Source organism: Furipterus horrens, unplaced genomic scaffold (assembly GCF_987537825.1).
Source record: "Furipterus horrens unplaced genomic scaffold, mFurHor1.1.pri manual_scaffold_1, whole genome shotgun sequence".
Classification (NCBI taxonomy): Eukaryota; Metazoa; Chordata; class Mammalia; order Chiroptera; family Furipteridae; genus Furipterus; species Furipterus horrens.
This window is the reverse complement of record NW_028327171.1, coordinates 8,776,578-8,785,992: the sequence shown is the minus strand read 5'-3', so window position 1 is coordinate 8,785,992 and position 9,415 is coordinate 8,776,578. Positions and strand designations below refer to the sequence as shown.

Sequence of the window (9,415 nt, the reverse complement as noted above, 5' to 3'; positions counted from 1 at the left end):
TGGCAGCAGGCGGCCGCGTGGGACTCCCGCACCCTCTGCAGGGGTCAGGGCAGGGCAGGGCCGTGGACCAAAGCTGTATTAAGACGACGGCTGCAGGTGTGAGCAGAAAGGTATCTGTCTGCCAGGCCCACATGCAGGAGACGACGCCGTCCAAGGGCTGGTGTGTGTCCGGGGTCTGTTGGCTGGGGCAGCTCTAAGGAGGCGACCACATGCGGGGCCGGGTTTCCCGGGGTAGCCTTGGTGTGTCATTCGCTCTCCCAGGTGTGCAGGTGCGTCTGCGGAGCCACAGGGCATGTCTGTGTTTGTTCCTGTTCCTCTTGCGATCCCGGTCCCTGACCCCTCAAGGCACTGGTGACCTGCCCTGAGCTCCAAGGACCTGACTCACAATGAGTGCCTCTGAGCCCCAAGTCCTCTATGTGGCTGGCTCTCCTCCAGGGGTTGCAGGGGCAGCTCAAGACGCAGAAGATCAGGATTTGAGGGGGCTGTCGAAAACAAAATCCGAACTCAGAATAACCGGAAACAAAAACATGAGTTTGTTGGAAACACTGGCAGGTAGCCCCACACCTCTCTGCTCCCTCTCGCACCATTGCACTCTGGGGGGTGGCTTCTTCTCTCCTCTGCGGATGGGACTCCTTTAGGGGTCTAGGAAAGGGGGTCCTGGCCACAGCACCTCAAGGCCTGCGTGGTGACTCAGGGGAAGGAGAGCCCTTCTTCCCACATCCAGGGAGGCCCCGACTCTGCTCCTGGGCCAGTCTCGCTAGCCAGGGGGCGGGCTGTACACAAGTCCCTGGAGTCCCTGTGGGCTGGGTCCTGAGACTGGCAGCTCCCTCAGCCACTGAAAGAGTCGGGTCGTGCCTGTGCCCCAAAGGGACAGGCTGCTGCTAAGTTCGAGGGGCTGTTCCACAGGGCTGACAGTGACCTGCCCCAGTCCAGGCTCCTGCTGCCATGTGCTGCGTGCTCCTGAGCAAGTCCCTTCCCGCCTCTAGGTCTGTCACCCCTTCTCTAAATGGGAGCTTTAGATGAGATCAGAGTCACCAACTAGGGCCTAAATCATACATCGGGTCTGTTTGTTTCTGACCCACCAGCTAAGAATGGTTTTAAATGGCTGGAAGGAGGAGGAGAAGGAAAGGGAGAGGAAGAAGAGGAAGAGGGAGAGGAAGGAGAAGGAGGAGGAGAAGAAGGAGAAGGAGAGGAAGGAGAAGATGTTACGACACATTGAAATTATACAACATTCTAGTCTCACGGGCCATCGGTAGAGTTTGACTGACATGCAGCCATGACCACTCACTTGTGTTTCACCTACAGTGGGTTTCAAGATGCAACAGCAAAGTGAGTGGTGGCAACACAGACCATGTGGTCACAGGGCCTAAAATATTGACCCTCTGGCCCCTTCCTGCCCACCTGGGGCATTCTCTGGGCTTCCCACTCCGCCACCTTCCAGCCCCACTCAGTCCGGGCTGAGATGGGTGGGTGGCTGCCCATTCGAGAAGTGAGGGGACAATCTTCTCCCGCCTTAGTCTCAGGCCAGGGGCTCCTGCAGTCACTCCCTTCCCCAGGTGCCCTGGCTTCCAGAACATTCAGACAGCTGGAGGCAGAGGTTGGGGTGGGGGGCTGGTTTCGCTCACAGGAGCCTCGCAGCCAGGCTTTCTCCTTCCCCCGTTTAGAAAGAGCAGCATGTGCTCTTGAAGGGCACTGGTGTGTACACTCCACTTAAAGGATAACTTCTGATTATTTTCTTAATGGAGAGCAAATATTTATGTCTTATAAACTGAAGGGCAGGCTGGAACGTGTGGGAATACTGACTTTGGGGCACTGCCACCGAGGCCTGCCAGGGAGTGGGCAGGAAAACAGAAACTGTTGGCTACGTTGGGTCTTGCTCAGCTGGAAGGAACACCCCCTCTGTCGGGCTCCGGGCTGGGTGGCCAGGCCTGTTTGCTGTAGAGGGTTGGGGGGCGGGGGGGGATGTTGTTCGACAAACACCTCCTGATTGTCCTGTCTGGAAGACTAGACTTGGAGTGTGGAGGGAGGGGGTCCTGCCACCTCTCGGACAACTTGCAAGCTTTCCCCTACCCAGTCCCGTCCTCACTTGCACATGACGGCCACCAGCCCGGCCACGTGGGGAGCGTGACCATTGGCCTACTGCCCACAGGCTGATGCGGCCTGTGCCAATTGTTTAGGTTATTAAAACAAAACAAAACATAACAAAAGCCAAGTTCAGCCCAGAGAGCAGAAAGAGGGAAGTGGAAGCGGGGTACGGAGGAGACACTCTTCCTGCAAAGAGCTGTTTCCGAGGAGCCCCAGTGCCCACTGACAGGCTGGGCTGCTGTGCAGGGGGGCCTGAGGACAGGGGCTGTCAGGGAAGCATGGAGATCTGCTGACCCCAGAGCAGAAGTTCCAGTCCAGGGGCCTCAACCCCTGCTCTGAAGCACCTGCCAGAATGGGTTCTCCTGAGACACCCAGCCTGAACCCTGCCTGTCAGCTTGTTCTCCTTCCTAACCTCAACTGCCGTCCTGCTGCACTCTTCTGGATGTTTCCGCCAGCATTCCCTGTCAGCTCTGGGCCCACACCTCGACTACCCATGTGGAAAATGGCCCAGAGCTGCCTAGGCATCATTGTCCTCGGCTCCTGTCTCATCCTGCCCACCGGGACCTGCCACCCGACAATGAGCAGCCGTCTCACTTCCACCCTCCCAGGAGGCTCTTCTCAGCCCCTGGACACCATTCTTCTTTGTCCAGTGAGCCATGGGCAGGCAGTCGTGGTCTTGACTGCACAGTATGGGGGGGGCAGAAAGAGGAGAAGAGGGTCCTGTGTTGTACAGGAAGTGGTCAGTCCTGAGCAGTGTCGTGTCTATTCCAACAAGTGCTGATTGGGAAATGGAGAGCTGCTGAACCCACTGTGCATGTGAGTGTGTGCACATGCGCGTGTGTGCACACACATGTATTTGCGTGCTTACGAGTCACGTGCACTGCACATGTGCACATATGTGTGTGCATGTGTGTGCACACTGTGTGTGTGCACGCCCTGTAATTGCCCTTGTGTGCCCATGTGCTGTGTTCACACACATGCGTGCACATATGAGTATGTGTGTTTGTGTGTTTAAGGAAGAACAGAATGCGCTGGCAGGCTGGCAGTGTGAGCCGTGGGGCTGGGGGTGGCTTTTCCCAGGGCAGTCCAGGTTCCCCTGATGGCTCGCATGAAGGTGCCTGGAAGGACACTCTTGGTCCTCATGATCGCCACACCCAGCTCCCCACATTCCTCCGAGGAGCACCCGATGTGTGTCACGCGTGAGAATCTGCCGAAAGATGAGACTCCACCTGCCCCTGAGAGACCAAAGGAGGCCAAGCAGTAGCTGCTCTGGATGGCTGCTGTTTAAGCTCAGGGTGTAAGGAGACCCAGAGGAAATACGACCCGACTCAACCCTGTTGGACACCACAGAGAGGCTGCCCTGTCCCTGGCCCCATCCTCCCTGGGGTGGGTGTGCCTGGCCTGCCTGGCCTGCCTTCCTCCTATGCTTCTAGTGCCACTCTGGCAAACAGCCATGACTAGGGCAAAAGACCCCAGACCCGGCTGGGTGTGGAGACGCAGCAGGCAATGGCCTGGCAGGCAGAACTTGGAGCTCCATGGGGTGGCTGACTTTGCCAGGAGCTGCGAGAGTGGCTGGCTCTCCTTGCAGCCCCACATGCCACGCTGGCCACCTTTTAAAGAACAGCTGATTATCTTAAATGCCAGGCCCGCCGCTGGAGCCCGCCGCCCGCCGCCCTCCCCGCCATGGCTCTCGGGGCTGCCGGCGGAGCGAGTGGCAGCTGCTTGGAGAGCTGGAAGCCTTTGATTTGCGTCAGTGCTGAGCTGGCCAGGAGTGGCTTCTCGCCAGGCGCCTGGCAGCCTCAGGGAGCAGCAGTGACATCACAGCTCTGGGGTACAGCTGTGGGGGGCGGGGGTGGTCCCTGAGGAGAGACCGCCGGCACGTTCACTAAGTATTGTCTGCTGATCTCGATCCTGTCTCCCTGCGAGCTGGACAGCTCAGGCAATGGGTTTCTGGAAGCAGTTTCCATGATGCAAGCATCCAAGGTTAGGCAGGAGGAGGAGGGGAAGCCAATTCTCTTCCCCCAGGGGGCTCAGGGGGCTCCCAGGGCAGCGGCTTGCATCCAGCAGCCACCAGAGGACTCTAGCTAATTGAGGGACTGGGCGGGGCCCTAGCCACTACGGCAAACCTGCAATTTCACTGAGATTAAAGGACCCTCAGAGGACCCTAATGAAAACCGCAGCTGATGGCAGTGTGTGGAAACATGCTTGCTTCTTGGTGTCTTTTCCTTCGGCGTCCTCAGGGGCCCAGCTGTGGGCTGAGCGTTTTCCTGGGTGGAGAGAGCCAGGGCTCTGGCCACTTGTGTGGCCCTGCTGCCTCTGTGCCCCCCACTGTGGCCCTCCTGGGCCTTCTTTCCTCCCTCACTCCTCCCACTCAGGCCAGGAACAATAGTGAGTGAGTCACCTCCGGTACCAAACACTTTATCCTTCAGAGATCGTGTGCCCCCAACTCCACTCAACCCGCACCAAGCTGAAGTGAGCTGGGGTGTCCTCCTGTCACCCAGCCCAGCCATACTTCAAGACACTCTCTGACAACAAGATACCCCCCAACTCCTCCTGGCAGGGACCACCCTTGAGAGCCTGACCCCACCTCAGTCTGCCCTTGTCTGCACACACCCTCCGCTCCTCAGCCCAACGGCCTGTGTGCCGGGGGTGCCTCAGTTTACAGACTCTGAGCACCTCTTGCTCCAAGCAGCAGGCCCATGGGGCCCTGTGCCCTCAGTCCTTGAGGTGGGTGGACATGTCCCAGACGGGGTTTCAGTGGGACCGAGCTCTGGTTTCAGGGGTGGTGGGTGGGGCCATGCTCACTCCTCCTCACTGTGTACTGTCAGGCTGGGTGTCTGAGGCTCTTCTTCCTCCATCCAGCCCCTGCACCCAACGCCAATGCTGCCACTGGTCGTCGGGGCTCTGAGTTGAGTCACCAGGGTGTCCCTAACTCGGAGCATCCTGGGTGTGCCATTTCCTGGGGCAGCTATAACAGATAACCACAAACCGGGTAGGGGAAACCACTGCAACCCATTTTGTCACAGTTCTGGAGGACAGAAGTCCCAAGTCAAGGTGTCTGCAGGGCTGGTTCCTTCCGAGGCCCCTTGGCGGTCCATGGCTTGTGGGCAAGTCACCTGCTGTCTGCTTCAGTCTTCACGGGGCCTTCTCTTGTGCGTCTGAGGCTTCCCTCTGCCAGTGGATTTGAGGCCCATGCTGATCCAGGATGAGCTGACCTCTATCCTGACCTTGATCACATCTGCAAAGGCCCTTGTTTCACATTCATGGGTTTGGGTTGACATTTGTTTTGGGGGGCCGCCATTTAGTCTACTACATGAGTCAACAGAAAAACTGTCCCCCATCTTAAATATAATCTCATCTAATTGGTCCAGCCAGGCACCTCAGGGACGAGGTCAGGAAAGGGGCCAGAGGATGAGAGCCAGCATGGGCCAAGTTCAGCTCAGGCAGGGACAGGCCGAGAGTGTAGGCTGCCTCCTCTACACACCCCAGAGCTTGTGAGTGACTTCAGGAGACTCTCCTACCCCAGCTCTGCTGCCTGTCATTCGCCCTGTGACCTCTGGCCAGGCCCACCTCAGGACAGTCTGGCTTGCTAAGAGCCAGAAGCTGTCCTTGCTCTTCCTGGCCAGCAAAGACCTGGGGCTGGAGCATGACCTCTGGGCCACTCAGGTCAGAGCCACACACCAGGATGACAAGGCCTTCCCTCAGATGACCCACCGCCACCGTGACCTACCCTCTGCCAGTGGGGCTGGCTGAGCGAGTCTTCGAGCCGGCCAGCCACGTGAGGGCAGCAGCCTAGACAACTTGGAGCTGGCTCAGGACCCGGGGACAGGGCAGACGCCCTTTGCCTGGGACCCCACTGCAGGCCGCCTGCTGGGTCGGTGCCAAAGTCTGAACAAGCAAGGCTGCTTCTGCCTGACCCCAGAGCAGAGACCATGACTCACAGTCGAGGCCTCCAGGGAGGGCGGAGGTGACGCCGCTGAGAGGCGGTGGAAAGGGCATCTGGCCACGTGTGCTCAGCTTCCAGCCCCCAGGCGCCCCTGGGAGAGGCGGGTGGGGGTGGGGGAGACTGAAGCAGTGACCCGAGAGACGAGAAAGGAAGGAGGCAGGCGGGTCCCTCCTGAGGGGGCAGGAGGACCTGGGCCCCTTCCTTTCACCTCCGGGGCCTGGACCTCAGCCTGGGGTGGGGAGGGGGTGCCTGAACTGTGGAGAGGAGGCAGCCCTTCATCCCCCGGGGTCCCAAACGCATGCCTCATGTTTCTGATGCTGGCGGGAAGCGGTGAGGGTGAGCTGGCCTCCCCGGCTGTGGTCTGGGCTCCCCACTTTGCCACTCAGGAAAGCCCCGGGCAGCCCTGGGGGACCCCAGCACACTCTGTGGTTGCCTGGCTTGTGGGTCTCTATGGACAGAAGCACCTCAGCTCTCCTGTGGACCTGGGACATGGTGTGCAGTTCTGTGCCTCCGCCTGCTGCTGGCTGAGCTCTGAGACAGCTTCTCCTCAAGAGGCCCCCGGCTGAGAGCCCCCAGCCAGAGCCCCAGTCCTGCCCGGGGGCATCAGGGCTTCCCGGTCTGTTCAGGAACATCCGGGTGGGCCTTCAGGTCAGGGCCACACGTTTTCAGCGCCGGCAGCAGGTTCTCAGGTTGAGAAACTGGGCAGCCTGTCCTTAGCGGTCCGTCCCAGCCACACGTCTGAGCACCCTCGCACCTCCCGCCTGCATGTGCTTCCCCAAATCCCTCCACATCCCGGCCTCACAGAAAATGCTCACCTTTGCAGGGTGTCCGGGCGACCAGGAGAGGCTGCGGGACTCTGGGGCTCCTTGTGCGGTGGTCCGTCCAGCTCGTGCCCCATGCCCCGTGCCCCATGCACAGGCTGGGGCCAGATGAGATTGATGTCTGCCTTCATCTGTAACCCATTTGGGCTGCAAGAAGTGAAAACCCAGGGCTGAGCCATACATCCGTGCCTTTGGTCATCTGAGGAGGGACACAGTTTCCTTCTCCCAGCTCCCCTTCCTGTCCCCTCCTCCTGTCTCCAGGCCAGCAGCCCCACCTGCCACTGCCCACCCCACAGGCCTCCCCCAATCCCCTTGGCCCCAGCAACAAGTGATAATCCACATGAGTGGGTGACCAGTGTCCTGGGCACATGTGCCGGAGAGGAAGGGGCCGGCCCTTCCTATGCACAGTAGCTGTGCTGAGGGCCTGTGTATGTATTGTCCTGCTTAATTGTCTCAGCCCTTCGTGGGGGGTATTATTGGCCTCGAGATTCATGCAGGGAGTCTAAGACTCAGCTAGGTTGTAACTGCCTCCTGGTCATACACCATCAGGGGCAGAACTGAGACTCCCATGTGTCTCACAGCTCAGTGCAGGAGTTCCTGGGGCTGCAGTAACAAGTGACCACAAACTCAGTGGCTTCCCACACACAGATTTATTTTACAGTCTCTGGGGTCAGAGGTCCTGCAAAGTTCTCACTGTGCTGAAGCCAAGGTGTGGACAGGCTGGTTCCTTCTGGAGGCTCCAGAGGATCGTCTGTTCTCTGATTTTCCTGGCTTCTAGAGTCATATGCACTCCTTGGCTCGTGGCCCCCTCCCCCATTCAAAGCAGCAAAGGGCAGTCAAGTTTTTCTCATGTTGCTTCTGACATTGAATCACTCTTCCCCACTTGAGGGACCGCTGAGCATCTTGGTGCCAGCCAGAGAAGCTAGGAATGCCCCCCATTTTAGGGGCAGGGGCTTGGCAACCTGAATTCCCCTGTTGCCATCAAGGTAACATATTCACAGTTTCTAGGGTTAGGATGTGGACAGCTTTGGGGCTACTATTCTGCCCGCCACACTCGGCTGCTCTGTCACTCTGCCTATGCCATCTTGGCTGACCTCTAAGGACCATGCACGTGTGTCTGGCCTTGCCAAGGACACAGAGGCTCCTCACTGAGCCTTCTCCCCTTTACTCACCTTGCCCATGGCACCAGGCCCAGGACGGCCCCAGGAGGATCAGATGGCTGGGACACAGGCTGTCCATTGTGAGCCCATGGCTGGATCCCAGGGGCCTGGCAGGTCCGCTGCTGGCATCCTCCCGCCCTGGTAAACAGGCCTTTGTTTGGGTGACTGGGCCCCCACCCTGCCCTATGCTGGCCAAGACCAGGCTCTGAGTCTGGCTCCACTGCTTGTTGGTAGGGCGAGTGCACTGTCATTTAGTCAACCTGACAGTCAGTGCCATGAGCCGTCACCAGCATCTGATAGTAGGATACTTGGACCCAAAGGCTCTGGGAGGGGGGAACAGAGCCACGGGCTGGAGAGCGTGCCTCCTGGGAACATGCATTGTGAAGCATCAGTTGGTGTGGAGGAGAATGTTAGATGGGAATTAATTTTTTTTCATGAACACATGAGATTTCAGAGAAACGGTGGCTTTGTTGTGGGTACCTGAGACCTCTCCCCAACCTCTGGGGACAGAGTTCATGGCTTCTGTGGGGAAGGCTGTTCTTGAGGAAAGGGTGAGACCCCACCCCAATGGAACTTATAGGCCTGGTGGTCAGCAGGCACAGGGGTGTGGTAGCTGTTACTGTCACCATCACAAAGGAAAGAAGAAGGGGGAGGGAAACCCAATGGTAGGGGACATGGAACGAGTAAGAATGATGAAGGATGCAGTCACACTGAGGCTCAGATCTGGGAGGAAAGGAAAGGGACCTCCAGGCGCGGGAAGAGGCCAGGAGCCCAGAGAAAGTGAAGCAGGGTCTCCAGCCCTAGGCTAGCCCCTCCCCCCCAGTGGGCTCGGCACCAGAAACCTCCATCTTGTTCCAGCAGCACCCGTCCAGTGGAGCCAATCTCCAACCTGCCCTGGGAGCACAGCCCTTCCAAGAGCCAGTGGCCCCGCTCTGATGAGTCTGGTGTCCCTGAGCCTCAGGAAAGGAGATCAAAGGGGCTGGGCCCAGAAACCTGCTGTGGTAACAACCTGTCCTGCTCAGAAGAACCTCCAGATGGGCTGGGCACCCTCCTCTGCCTCTTGTCCAAAGTCCAGGGGTGGGAGAGGCTGAGGATTGGGCTCAGTGGCCCTGCACAGAGAGAGTTTGTTGTCTTTGGATGGTCATGGCCAGCTGACAGCAGGGGCCGGAGCCCTGAGGTCTGAGCAGAAGCTCTAGGACAGGAATCAAGACTAGGAGGTGAGAGAGCCAGAGACAATGGAGCTGCTTTTGTAAACACAAAACTGGGCTGGGCAGGGGATTGAGGAGGACGCCAGGGAGGAAAGATGAGAGGGGCCAGCTCTAGCCCAGCAGAAAGAGCCCCGAGGGGCAGGCCACCTTCCTGAGCTCAGCCTGGACATCCCTGGCGCAGGCTCTGCAGGAAGC

General features: G+C 58.9%; 1 long non-coding RNA gene across 1 annotated transcript; it reads right to left on the bottom strand.

Annotated features, from left to right (window-relative positions):
* Nucleotides 1-338: 338 nt before the first annotated feature.
* On the bottom strand, nt 339-8,229 carry LOC150020602 (uncharacterized). Its single transcript, XR_016511233.1, has 3 exons — nt 8,025-8,229; nt 6,847-6,999; nt 339-482 (listed from the first exon to the last, which is right to left on the bottom strand). It is a non-coding gene; the product is annotated as an uncharacterized LOC150020602 (long non-coding RNA).
* Nucleotides 8,230-9,415: the final 1,186 nt, after the last annotated feature.